This window comes from Thamnophis sirtalis, unplaced genomic scaffold (genome assembly GCF_051295495.1).
Source record: "Thamnophis sirtalis isolate CommonGarterSnake01/CBP01778 unplaced genomic scaffold, rThaSir2_p1.2 scaffold_15, whole genome shotgun sequence".
Taxonomy (NCBI): domain Eukaryota; kingdom Metazoa; phylum Chordata; class Lepidosauria; order Squamata; family Natricidae; genus Thamnophis; species Thamnophis sirtalis.
The window spans coordinates 15,415,683-15,428,860 of record NW_028261395.1 but is presented as its reverse complement, the minus strand read 5'-3'; the positions used below and the strand labels follow the sequence as shown (position 1 = coordinate 15,428,860).

Sequence of the window (13,178 nt, the reverse complement as noted above, 5' to 3'; positions counted from 1 at the left end):
GGAAGCCACAGAAAAAGAATGTTGGTCTTACCTGAACGTGTCTTTTCAGGGGAAGAGAGAGAGGGGTCACATGTGGGTATTCTCAAAGCCTGATTGGTCCAAAGACTGAGAGAAAACTTCTTAAATACTCCTTCCTTCCATTCCTGCCCAGTTTCCTCAATGGCAAACAATGGTTCTGAAACAAATGCAACAACAAACCCCCGGAAAATCTCCCGGGCCCACCCTTGGCCCCAACAACCTAACTAGGGTGGGTTGTAACCCCTCCCTCTCTTTCCCTGAAAAGACACGTTCAGGTAAGACCAACGTTCTTTTTCCAGTGGAAGAGAGGGAGTGGTCACGTGTGGGACATACCCAAGCTTAGTCCCAGGGAGGGAAACAAACAACTATGGCCCAAGGAGAGTATCAGCTGCCACCCTCTGTAGGACCCTCTGACCAAAGGAAGCATCCGCCGAGGCGAACGCATCCAGACAATAGTGCCAGATGAAAGGGGTAGGGGATGCCCAAGTAGCGGCCTGAAAAATGTCCTCAAATGGATCCCTAGTGGCCCATGCCGCCATGGTCACGGCACTACTAGTGGAATGGGCTGTTATTCCCAATGGACCAGGACAACCCATCGCCTCATAGGCCCCCACGATGGCCTGTCGCAGCCAACTGCCAATAGTAGCCAATGGTTCCCAGTGTCCCAGGCTGGAAGGAGACAAATAAAACCTCTGACCTGCGCACCCCTGCAGTCCGTCTGAGATAAATGAGCAAGGTGCGATGAACGTCCAAATGGTGCCAGAGTCTCTCCCTATCACTAGAAGGGCCTGGACAAAAATCGGGCAGGATGATTTCCTGTGCCCTATGAAAGGGGGTGTTCACCTTTGGGAGAAAGGTGGGGTCAAGGCGAAGAACCACCCTATCCTGGTGAAAATGGCAAAGGTCATCCTTGGATGACAGGACGCCCAGCTCCGATATACACCAGGCCGAGTAATTGCCACCAGAAAGGCTACCTTAAGGGATAGGAATCTCAGATGAACACACCGAAGTGGCTCGAACGGGGGTCCCATCAAGGCCCTGGGAACTAGGGGCAGATCCCATGTAGAGAACCTGCATATGGGGGGTGGCCTGAGATTGGCCGCCCCTTTAAGAAAGTGCTTGATCAGGGGAACGTGAGAGAGGGAGGAAGATCCCACACACCCCAAGACCGAAGACAGAGCCGCCACCTGTCGACGCAGGGTGTTGTGTGACAGCCCATCATCCAGACCTTTCTGCAGAAAGTCCAGGACGTTAGGAATTGTGGCCCTGGCCGGATCAATGTCAAGAGGGGAACACCACCTGACAAAGGCAGCCCAGGTGGAATTATAATTTTGGGTTGTCGATGGGCCCCTAGAGGCCTCGATGGTGCGTATAACCCCAGAGTACAGGTTAGCTTCCTTAGGAGTTGCTGTTCAAGAGCCAGGTAGTCAGATGGAGCCACTGGGGCTCCGGGTGGATCAAGACCCCCTGGTGTAAGATGATCTCCTCCCATGAAATCCTCCATAGAGGGGCCACTGACAGCTGGACTAGATCCGCAAACCAGGGCCTCCTGGGCTAATAAGGTGCCACGATAATGACTAGCGCCCTCTCCACTACCACCTTCCTGAGGGTCCCAAGGATGAGGGAAATGGGATGGAAGACATAGAGAAGGCCCAGAGGCCACCTGCTCCGGAGAGCATCTGTGCCCTCCGCAGACTGGGCCTGGAACCGGGTGAAGAATCTTGGCAGGTGCAAATTCGCTGGCGTGGCGAAGAGGTCCACCAGCGGGGTGCCAAACCTCTGACAGACCTCCCAAAACAAGGATGGGTGGAGCTGCCACTTGCCGTTGTCCAGGGTCGCCCGACTCAGCCAGTCCGCCTGGTGGTTAGACAGACCGGAGATGTGTTCCGACACCAAGGATGACAGGTGTCGTTCCGCCCAGGCGCCGATCCTCAGGGCCTCTAGCCAGAGACCCTGAGACTGAGTCCCCCCCTGACAATTTATGTGGGCCTTGCTGGCCATATTGTCCGTCAGGAGAAGCATGTGATGGCCCTCTACAGATGGCCGGAAATGTCTCAGGGCCAGGCATGCTGCTTTCAGTTCCAACCATTTTATATTGTGTAGGAGATCTGAAGCAGTCCACCTGCCCTGGGCCAACTGAGAGCCCACCAGGGCCCCCCAACCGAACAGACTTGCGTCCGTGGTCACAGTCACCCTGTCCAGCTCCCAGAAAGAACAGCCCCATTGAAGGACCGGAGAGGCCACCACGGGAGGGGAAGGGTCCGAAGAGAGTTGCTCATCCTCTTCTTTTGAAAAGGGATGAGCTCCCATTGGAGGGGACGGAGATGGAGTCTGGCCCATGGGACTATCCCAATGCAAGACACCATCTTGCCCAGCAACTGTGACAATGTTAAGACTGAAACTAACTGACTTCTGTGAACTTTGCCTGTGACCTGGTGTAGGCTTGCCTGGCGATCCGGGGACAGATGGACCACTCCTGACACAGAGTCTATGACCGTCTCTAAGTGAAGAAGGCATGTGGAAGGGGTCAGATGACTCTTGGGAAAGTTTATCGAAAACCCCAGGGACTGTAGACTCCGAATGGTGAGCCGAAGGTCTGAGACTACCTGAGGGAGGGACCCCGCCTGGACTAAGACATCATTCAGGTAGCATTGGAGTCTCACTGGGATGGAGTGGAGATGAGCCGCCAATGCCGCCAACACCTTCGTGAATGTGCGAGGGGCCAAAGCCAACCTGAAGGGAAGAGCCCTGTATTGGTAATGACGGTCCCTGTGAGAGAACCTCAGAAACCTGCGATGAGCCAGGAGAATTGGAATATGAAGGTAAGCCTCAGTCAGGTCTACCGATGTCAAGAAGTCCCCCCTCCGGATGCCCTGAAGAATGGACTTGAGGGAGGACATCTTGAAGCACCTGTAAACCAAGAAGCAGTTCAGGCGCTTGAGGTCCAGAATTGCCCTCCAGCCCCCCCGAACTCTTTGGGACCACAAACAGGTTGGAGTAGTGGCCCAGTCCGCGTTGCAAATGGGGAACTGCCTCTACCGCCTGAATGTCGAGATGGTGTTTTATAGCTTGATCCATCAGATGGCGGTGCTCCAGGCTCCGAGACGGAGGGAATGACCTGAAGAGATTGGGCGGGGTGGAGAGAAACTCTAACCTGAGACCTTGACGAACTGTGGATTTGACCCAGGCGTCTGATGTGATCTCGTCCCACTGATCCGCATAGAGGGACAGGCGGCCACCTATGGGACAACTCGGGTTCGAGTCACTTCCCCCTGTGGTAGGGGCGACTGCTGTCACCTAGAAAGGGCCGCCAGGACTGATGTTGGAATCTGTTCCAGTCCTAATAGGACAGCCAAGGAAATTGCCTGTCGGACCTGAAAGAAGAGACCTGATGATGGTCAATGTCGGGAGCCCTATATGACGACCTACGATAAGGGTGAGCCCGAGACTCGGTCTTTTTAGTGTTGGATGGGAGGACCTTTTTCTTATCTTTGTTCTTGACTAAAATGGGGTCGAGAGCCTCCCCAAAAAGATTGGGACCCTTGAAAGGGGCAGCCGACAGATTCCACTTGGCCTTGTTATCCATCTGCCAATTACGCAGCCATAAAAGGCAGCAGGAAATAACTGAAGTGGCCAAGACACTGGATGCAAATTGACCGTGTCTAGGGTCGGAGAATTGCAAGGCAGCTAAAAACTTTGTTAGGTGGAGGCGCTCGTCCTGGATCGGGATGCGATCCTGGAGCTGGCAGAGCCACATGACCATAGTGCGATTAAAGTACGAGGCCACCGCTGCAGACTTTATGGCCCAGGCAGTGGCGTTAAAATTCTTCTGTAAGGTAAGCTCCGCGTGCTTATCCTCAGGTTTTAATTTATCAGCTGCATCTCTGGACACCACCGGAGGAGACCAGGGTAGCAACCAGAGTGTCAATAGTGGGCAATTGAATGGCCTGAGCAAAGGCCTGCTCCATGTTGTAGAAGCAGCAGTCATTACTCCCAGGGTTGGAAAAGTTGGAAGGTCGGGCCCACTGGTTGGTTAGAACCTCCATGAACAAAGGAGGGGCCGGAATCTCCTCCCTGTTTGTGGCCGTGTTCAAAAACAGGGCCATATCTGGGTCCCTAGGTGGGGGCACCATGGAATCCCCAGTCCCAATCTTGGTGGTTTTCCTCGTTCAGAAGAGTCTTGAACATGGCCGGAGGAAACAGACCCAAAGAAGAAGGAGGATTGGGAGGGGCCGCGTCCTCGTCCTCCGAGAACCCCATATCCTGGAGATTCTCCTCCCCCAGGACAGAACCCTCGCTAACCATGGATGGAGAGGATGTCCTATACTGATGACAGCCAAGAGCGCCCTGAGACCTAGATGAGTAGGAACTTCTGTCCCGCTGGACAATACCCTGTGAAATAGCTGCAGAAATAAGCCTCTTGATACCCTCAGAGAGGTGGTCCAAGTCCTCTATGTCCCAATAAGAACTAGGATCCTGCGGAGCCAACCTACGGGTAGAATGGTGCGTCCTAGAGGTCCCTTCCAAAGGGTCCGCAGAACTATCCCTCGCCAATACAAGAGAAACCGAAGGAGAAGGATACCCCCTCCGCCTGGAATAGCCACGGGATCTAGCTGGGGAGACCGAGGGAGAGGATGGACTGAACCCCCTAGGCGAGGTGGAATGAGTAGAAGGGGGGCTGATTGGGGACCTGGATCTGTTGGCCGAGGTAGGCCCGGCTGTCCTGGCCTGCCTTTTGGCCCTGGCGAAGGTCTTTTCCAGGGCCTTGTGCCTCCTGGCCTCCTCCCTTGTAGAGGCCCTAGAGGGGCGCTGAGCTGCCAAGGACTTTGCCTGGATCTGGACTCCTGCCCCAGGCCTTCTTCCACCACCATATGGCCCTCTGCCTGGCCCTGTGGAATTTCTGAGCCCTCCTCCATCGCCCCACTTACATGTCCTGGTACACAGGGAGAGAAGAAACCAGGCCTCTGTAGGCCCCGCTGGAGCCTGGGCCTTTGGGCAGAACTGGCGCTGATTCAGGCTGGTGACTCTGGCATGGGGTTTCCGATAGGCCGCGTGGGCGAATAAGGCCTCAAGCATGTGGCGCTGGTCAAAATGGCCGTTGGAGTCTCGAGAACACCTGGCGCGAGTAAGGCGGCAGCCGTAGAAAGCTCTGAGGCTGAGCCCAACGTCTAGGAGAAAGGACGGGCTTCAGAATCGCTGGGGTCCCCCAGAACGCTGGCTCGCACCCCCCGCCCAAGTTGCCCTCGCTTGTGCCGAGTGAGGGAAAGCATGGCGTGCGGCAGCCACCCGAATCAAACGACGGCTCCGCAGGCAGCTCACGCATGCCTCGTGGTGCCAGCAAAGCTCTCTCCTGCCGGTAGCTAGGAAAAACAGCCTCTCTTAAAGCTGCACTTCAGAACACGACACCCCCGCAGTCCCAGGGATAGGAATAAGGGCTCCAGACCCGCAGAGGGGAGGACGAATGCCCGCAGGACCCTCCCCGACCACGGGGGAGAGGACACCCCACTGTCTAAAGCGCTTTCTTTTGCCCGCCTATCAGAGTTAAGGCGGGCAAAAGAAAGAAAGTGATTTAGACAGTGGGGTGTTGGGGGAGAGGAGGGAATGCTCAGGCATTCCCTCCTCTCCCCCGACACCCCACTGTCTAAAGCGCTTTCTTTCGCCTGCCTGTCAAAGCTAAGGCGGGTGAAAGAAAGAAAGCGCTTTAGATAATGAGGTGTCAGGGGAGAGGAGAGAATGCTCAGGCATTCTCTCCTCTCCCCCGACACCCCACTGTCTAAAGCGCTTTCTTTCTTGAGCTCTGACAGGCGAGCAAAAGAAAGTGCTTTAGACAGTGGGGTGTCAGGGGAGAGGAGAGAATGCTCAGGCATTCTCTCTTCTCCCGACATCCCACTGTCTAAAGCGCTTTCTTTCTTTCATCCGCCTGAGCTCTGACAGGCGGGCAAAAGAAAGTGTTTTAGACAGTGGGGTGCCGCGGACACAGAGGCGGGCGAAAGAAAGTGACATTTCTCCAGCCTGTGCTGGCGGGCTGCCACTTTCTTTCACCTGCCTCTGTGTCCGTGGCAGCCCGCCAGCAGAGGCGGGTGAAAGACCCACCTCTGCTGGCGGGCTGCCGCGGACACAGGCAGGCAAAAGAGACTTTTGCTGGCATGTGTTGGCAGGCTGCCACAGGCACAGGCTGGCGAAAAAAAGCGGCAGCCCGCCAGCAGAGGTGGGCGAAAGACCTGCCTCTGCTGGCGGGCTGCCGCGGATACAGAGGCAGGCGAAAGAGACTTTCACCCGCCTGAGCTGGCCGGCTACCCTCCCTGCATCTCCTACCCGCTGCCCTCTCCTCACTCATCTCAAACAAACACACACACACACACAAAGTTGCACCAGGATTATTAAGTTTGAATTCCTCCCCCCCCCCGACCCACACATACAGGTACCTTTTCTTTTCCAGCTGTTTCACAGAGGATTTCAACTCTTGTCTGCCATCATGAAAATGTAAAAATGTAAAAGGAAAAAGGCAAGAGCTGCTGAGGTCAGGTTGGACTAGTTGCTGCCAGAGTCGTCATGGATGACTCTGCTTAGTGCTTAACTGTTTAAAAAAGCCTCTTAAAAAATGCCCTCTACCGGAGGAGGCAAGAGAACGATGTGCCTCATCAACATCAGGAATTTTTCGGCTTTTAACCCTTGCTTAACTCTGCTCGAGTGATCATAAAATCAGACTAGATGAGGCACGTGGTTTTCCTGCCTCCTCCTGTAGAGGGTGTTTTTAAGAGGCTTTTTTAAACAATTAAGCACTAAGCAGAGTCAGCCACTGTGACTGGCAGCAACTAGCTCAGCCTTTTTCCTTTTACATTTTTTTTCTTTTCATGACGTCAGTGGTGAGGCTCTGCCTCCCCTGCTTCCCCTGACTGCACATCCCTGTATTATAATTATGTAAGCAGTGTTCCAGTATTTGAGGGGCTGCCACAAAGAGGAGGGATCAACCTATTCTCCAAAGCACCTGGAGGCAAGACAAGAAACAATGGATGGAAAGTAATCAAGGAGACCCTAGAACTAAGGAGAAACTTCCTAACGGTGGGAACAATAAAACAGTGAAATGGCTTCCTTCAAATATTGTGGTTACACACACACACAATCCTCAGAGGTTTCATGCTCACACTATGGCAGCAAATCTTGTCTTCCAAATGCCCATGATTTTTTTAGACATCAATGAGAATGTAGCCATTGGCAATTATACAAATATTGTTCCAGCGTGTAATATATTGTTATAGTATCAACCCAGCATATCTACTTCTCTTTGATTCATTGAGCAAACCAGAATTCCCAAGGTTTGCATAACTAGTATGAACTACAGTTTATACATAACAATGGTTGAACTGTATGTATACATAATTTGGCTTAGTCAATAAACAATGTATAATATTAACTTAATCTTAATCTGTTTTTAAGCCTTTAGGAAATCAGCAAAAATGGGGGGGTATGTTTCTACCTTTACAAATACTCCTTGGATAAAAGTTGCTAAAATTAATTCCCTGGCATATTATGCACAATATGATTTTTATTTAATTCTGCACCCAAACTAACATTTTTTTATTTGTGCATTTGTTAATCAAATTTATATAGCCCTCCCTCTCTCCCACTGAGATTTTGAATGGTGCGAAAAAGATAAAACAGAAAAACTAAAAAAAGTTTGATGCTAACTCATTCCCCAAAATTAAATTGCAAGTTTTAAATCCTGATGATATTCCCAATGGGACAAAAACTGATCCCGTTGTGCTCCATGCCCTAAAACTATCACCCAGTAATACAAAGACAGCAGTTGGACAATAAATGGATATCCACAAACTGCTAAGAATAGTTTGGAGCAATACCTCAGCAATTTTTGCATCCACTTTGATTTTTTTTTTGTAAAAAAAAAGATATATAGTTGATCCAACCACTAAATTCACTGCATGTGGAGTAGGAATGGGGAATAGCTTAATGCTTCCTCAGTTTCATTGTTTTCAAAAACAAGGCTTCCAAAGGCATACCTCAACCGAATGCACTGGTGATAAATTGCAAATTGAATACAGTAATTAAATGTATGGTGAAGTATCTGGTTTGGGTATCTGTCCCTAAATTGGTCTATCAGTCTTCCAAGGTGCACTCATCATCACTGAAGCTAAGCACTTGGCACCCTGTTGTCTTCTTCTCTTTCCTGACATCGAGGTCACGTCAAGTATTAGTACCACTTTACAAAACCTTTTAAGATCATATTGGGTAAAATTCAGCATCCAGCTTTGGTCACTACATTTCAAAAAAGATGTTTAGATTTTGGAAAAATGCAGATAAGAGCAACTAGGATGATTAAAGGCCTGGAGACCAAAACATATGAAGAACGGTTGCAGGAGCTAAGTATGGCCAGTCTAGAGAAAAGAAGGACCATGAGGGGACATGATAGCAGGTATTCCAGTATTTGAGGGGCTGCCACAAAGAAGAGGGAGTCAACCTCTTCTCCAAAGCACCTGAAGGCAGGACAAGAAGCAATGGATGGAAACTAACCAAGAGAGTAGCAACTTAGAACTAAGAGAAACAGTCAACCAATGGAACACCGTGCCTTCAGAGCTTGTGGGTGCTCCATCACTGGAGGTTTTAAAGAAAAGTCTGCACAGCCATCTGTCTGAAATGGTACAGGATCTCCTGCTTGAGCAGGGGGTTTGACTAGAAGATCTCCAAGGTCTCTTCCAGCTCTATTCTGACTCTAAATCTTTCCCAGCATTAGAGCTTTCTTCAGAGACCAAGGTCATTGCATAACATGAAGTAGAATAATTTGACTGTTGTGCCTCCAGTGAGAACGCTGGTTGATTATCCATTTATTCTTTTTGTCGCTGTCCATGGTACTCAGGGACTACGCTTAGATGCTTAGAACTTTAGTGTTCTAAGCATCAGTACTCTTCCTATTCTGCTTCTTTGAGATCCAACCTCTGCTTCCATGGAGTGTCACAGGTAATACCACAGTTTGCGCAATTCTGATTTTTTTTAGATATAAGCACATCATAGAATTCAAATATCTTTTTCAAGGTCTTCATAGCTGCTATAGTTAAGTGGTAGTCTATATATTATTTTTACTGTTCCTTTACTGTTGATGGTTCATCTTAAAAGGCGAAGTTATCCATCATTTTGATTTATTCATTGTCAGTTCTAAGACTATTGTTCCACCCATTGCTATTAGTTTATATTTCTACAAAATTACAATTCTAAATTTCAGAAGAGCCTTATTCTTGGATCATTTTAATAGACTCCATGTAACAGTCTTGAACATTTTTTTAAAAAATTACTTAGGTAGTTGGATTTTGCCATTGTGATAATGGAATAATTGAAATCACAACTCATGTTTTTCATGTAGCCATTTTTACAGGCCTCCAAACCCCATTAATAACTACATTTTCAGGGCCCTCAGATTTAATGACCTTGAATGACTCGCTGACAAAGTAATACATTGCCTTAAACAATGAAAAATATGGCTTTAGAGTCTGTAAAATTCAGCAAGCAAATGTTTGGTCTTTCTTACTGCTATACTGTTATCCCAAAGGTTATCCAAAAGATATTGTCAACAAGTCAGGACAGGAGCCATCAAAAGCAAAGCTTCAATTGTGATGTCACAAATCCCAATGACATTTTTACTACATCCTGCTGACATCGCTGTTTGTGCTTTTTTTTTACATTGCTTGATCAATAACCATACCTAAGAATTCCTTCCTTCCTTCTTCTTTCTCATCTATCCACTAAATATCTTCCAAACAACCATCCACCCACCCATCCATCCACCCACCCACCCTCCATCATCCATCCATCTCTATCACCCACCAAACATCTAATTATGCAGCAGACATCCATCTATCTATCCATGCATCCATCCCTCTGTGCATTCATATCTACCTACCTACCTGCCTGCCTGCCTGCCTACCTACCTACCTATCTCTCTCACCTGTTTAACTATCTAACTATTTCTTATCTATTTTCCCCATTCACCAACAGAGAGTGTTGAAGAAAGGGAGAGGCCAGGCCACCAGGGATCCCTCCGCCTGAACCCAGCGCTTGGGAGCAGAGCCCCCATGAAACAGGGCCAGACCCGTTGGGCTTCTTTTCCAGCTGAGACTCAGGTTCCTCGTCCTCGTTGTCCCCACTTGGCCGCCTAGAAGTCCCCTTGAACCTCCTGTGCCGCCCCACCCACCCTCCCTCTGGAGCCCATGGGCTACGGCTGGGGGATGCTGGGAGGCTGCCTGGAGGCAACCCCGGCCCCAAATACTCTGCTTCTTGCAAGGCTGGCTCCCTTCCCGGGCCGAGAAGGCCCTTCCCGGCCCTCGCACGCCACCCCCAACCCCACAGGAGCTCCTGCAAGGAGAAGGCCTCCTTCCTGAGGGTGGGGGAGGAGGGGCTCGGTTGCCCTGGAAACCCAAGCTTCTCCGCAGAGGGAGGGAGGGAGGGAAGGAGGGAGGGAGGGCGGAGGGTTGCCGTGGAGACGAGCGTTCGCGCGGGCAGAGGGCGGGTCGCCTCAATGGCGGCGCTCAGTTACCGTAGCAACGCGGTGGGAGGGAAGCAGGCCGCTGGCCTGCTTTGCGGCCTAGGTCACCCTCAAACGCGGCCGCGAGGGGCTCCGGTGCCGCGGGAGCCTGGCCGACCCCCTCCACGTATCCTACGGGGCCGAGACCCCTGAAACGCCGCGTCCCCCAAGTCGGGACGACCTAGGGAGAGGCCTACCTGCCCGCCCGCCGGTCGGGGAGCCGCTGTCCGCTGGCTGAGCGGTGCTGGAGAGGACGCGCATGCGCGCCTGACTCAAAGGCAGGCGCTTTGTGGCCGCCGAATGGTCGCCCACGGGCGCCCGAAGCCCCAAAAGCTTGGGGTTTGTTTGTTTGTTGTTGTTGTTGTTTTTGCAGGATTCGTTCCACTAAGCACCTCTTCCTGGCTCCTGCAGGGTGAGATAGGTAACATTACATAATAATAAGTAGCAGCTCAACTTGGTTGTTGAGATCCCAGCAGAAAAGAAAAAGGGGGCACGGAGAGGCTATGGGTTCCACCCCAAGATGACTTTGGTAGGTCACCCTCTGATGCCAGCCTAGAAATTGAATAAGAATCTTCCACTATGCCAAATTATCCTTAGTTCTACAAGGGAGGGAAAAACCATGGCCTCTTCTCTGCTTGGATATTCAGCAATAAGGTCACCAGCAATACTTGGCTCCTGTCATTCTTTGTTTCTTGGGATTTCTTCCTCCAAAACACAATTTTCTGAGTACATCGTGTTGGTGCTTGTTTTAGAGCAGCGCAACAACCCATGCAAGTCCTCTCATCCATGGAACGGCTGGAGATTGCCACCTCCTTGCATTAATTACAATTTGGGCTAAGATTGGAAAGCAACGAGGAAGGAGAAGAACGTTCCCTCGGCCTCGAGAGATGCAAAGGAAACAAAATGGTTGCAATTCGTCCAGTTAAGCAAAAATGGGTTTCCCACAGTCACACTAGTGGCGGCGATGAAGGAATGTCAAAAGAGGCATTGGGAAATTGTTGCATGGGGTATGAAGGAAAAGAACCCTGGTTGTCAATATTACTTCACAAGGATTAATCTGTTGCAGAGGATTTGAAATAAGAAACACGTGTCTTTGTAAACATCGGAAAGAGGCATTTGCACTCTCCTTTTCTGGAAGAGTAACCACCATCATTGAACTTATGGATGGCTTCCAACAAGGAGAAGGTTGACCAAGAAAAACATCCTGGAAGACTAGGGGAATTATACTGAGTAGAACTCTTATCAGTTGTGTGTGTTTCAATGAGTAAGGTGCTGAAATCCAATTAATTAATCTTTGCCTCTTGAGGACTTTGATCTTTACACGTCCTTGTGAATTTTCAGAACTCCAAATGATGATAGAGTCTGGAAAGCCTCAGGAGGGACTGAAAAACCCTTTAGGGGAAAGAAGACTGTGTTTCCCTTACTCATCACAGCTGCTGGACAGCAAATGTGAAATTGCTTCTCCAGAGGCCTTCACTGGCCCTTTCAGGTAGTCTTTAGCATGATTCAGATTCAGATTCAAATACTGGTGTCTGGAGCAGCTTTTGTTTGCTGAAATGAAAAGGAATGCCGTAGCATCAGTCTGCCAAAAGGAATGGGTCAGTTGCCATTGAGTTTGCTACACAAGTCAGCCGGGATGAGTGTAAAATGTGTTACAAGTCCATTTGAGATTATCAACTGTAGAATTTCCATTGGGTTTAGACCAAGCTCATGAAATCTTATGTTGTTTAATAAAATGTGCTAGTTGGAAAAGATACTGATTTAAGAAGAATAGAATAACAGAGTTGGGAAGGACCATGAAGGACTTCTAGTCTAATCTCCTGCTCAAGCAGGACACCCTATACCCGTTTTGGGGAACCTATGGCATGTGTGCCAAACGTGGCATGCTGAACCCTCTCTGTGGGCTCATGTGAAGTCGCCCCAGCACAGCTCCAAAAGTGTTTCTCCATCACGTTTCACTCAATCAACTCCAACTCACGAAGTTGGAATTGATTGAGTGAACATTTTCACTCATGCACTTCACAACACGGAAGGCAGAGTCTCGTCCTCCTCCTGAAAGCCATTATGACGCGGAGCTACAATGCCACCCTGCGTTTCTTTTCCTGCAGAGCTGCTGGTGTTGGGATGCCCCAATTCCCCACCAGCCAGCTGAGTGTGAGCGCGCTGCTCCTGGGCTCATTGGCCTTTAGACATCATTCCCACCACCCAGCACCAGTTCAGGGGTTCCTCCCCCCCCCACAGGTGGGAGAGAGAACGAGGCAGAGAGAGGGGGGGGAGGAAAGAGAAATGATATTACAAAAGGTTTTTTTTATTGTTGCTAAACATAATGTTTCAAAACCAGAAAAAGTCACCCCAAAGGAGTCTGTGAGGGTTGAACACCGAGAGACACGGATTTCTTCTGCCTTCTGCGTTCCCATCCCATGCTGAAGCGAACCAAATGGGCTGGGGTCTTGCCACTAAGCGGCCCTGCCAAGCCCGCTTGGAAACTCCGCTGAGCACGGCTCCAATTGTTCGGCAGACGCATCCCTCTCAGCCACTGCCAATACCACAGCAGTGGCAGGGAAGGTGCTCAGCCTGCCTTCTTTTGCAAGCCAGAGGTGGGGTTCCACACTGCCGCCTCCCAGCCAGA

General features: G+C 50.2%; 1 protein-coding gene across 1 annotated transcript in view; it reads right to left on the bottom strand.

Moving 5' to 3' along the window:
- LOC106554888 (2-oxoglutarate dehydrogenase-like, mitochondrial) overlaps positions 1-10,799 on the bottom strand; it is an 87,388-nt gene extending 76,589 nt beyond the window's left edge. Inside the window, exon 1 of the mRNA XM_087701975.1 lies at positions 10,747-10,799. The gene's annotated coding sequence lies outside the window, so the exon portion shown is untranslated. The remainder of the gene's footprint in view (positions 1-10,746) is intronic.
- Between the last annotated feature and the right edge of the window lie 2,379 nt (positions 10,800-13,178).